Below are 819 nucleotides of genomic sequence, written 5' to 3'. Positions count from 1 at the left end.
ACGTGTTCTCTGGAGCTCATCGGAGACCCGCCGCCCCTCCCGCCGCCGCGGCGCAGGCAGCATCCACGCCGGGCAGCAGCAAGGGGAACTATAGCAGAAATCCCCCGCGGCCAGGCAACCGCAGCCAAGCCCCGGGCAGCCCCGGGCAGCCCCGGGCCCCTCCGAGTTCCCTTTCTATCGCCAGCGGGGCTCGTTCGCCTCCAGGGCTGCAGCCCGCACGCCACGCAGGGAGCGGAGCAGGTGCACCCGCCAAGGCCCACCCTCCCCCCGTCGGCGGGAGGCACCTGCGGGGCCCGGGGGTGGTCGCGGGGTCTCGCCCTAGAGTTCTCGCCCCGCGGGAGACTCGCCTTCCCCACCCGCCGTGCCCGGGGGAGAGGGGCTGCCCCCGTCCCGACAGCTCCATGAGCAACAGCCCCGGGGGGCTGCGGCCGCGCCGTCGGGGGCGCGCGGGGCGGGAGCGGCGGCGGCGCTGGCGCGAGCGGCTCCCGCCGCTGCCGCGCGGGATGGGCGGGGCGCGAGGGCCCCGTGGGGCGCGCGGCCCCGGTCCGCCCGCCCCGCGCCCCGCCGCCGCGGCACGGGCCCGCCAGGCGCCTGCGCACTGCAGGGGCGCCAGATTTGGCGGGAGGGGGAGTGTCCAAGGGCCCTTTGTTTGATGGCATCTCTGTTTACAGAGTTTACTCTTTAATCTCAACCTGTTTCCTCCTCCTCCTCCCGCGGCTCCTCGGCACTCCCGTGCGCGGCGGCGGAGCGCCCAGGCGCAGCCCGGCAGCAGGGCGCGGCGGCGGGCGCGGGCTCGGTCTCCCCCGTCCTCCTCCCCCA

Source organism: Melozone crissalis, unplaced genomic scaffold (assembly GCF_028551555.1).
Source record: "Melozone crissalis strain CALT ecotype California unplaced genomic scaffold, PUWL_Pcris_2 ptg000027l_1, whole genome shotgun sequence".
NCBI lineage: Eukaryota > Metazoa > Chordata > Aves > Passeriformes > Passerellidae > Melozone > Melozone crissalis.
Note: the sequence above shows the minus strand (reverse complement) of the source record.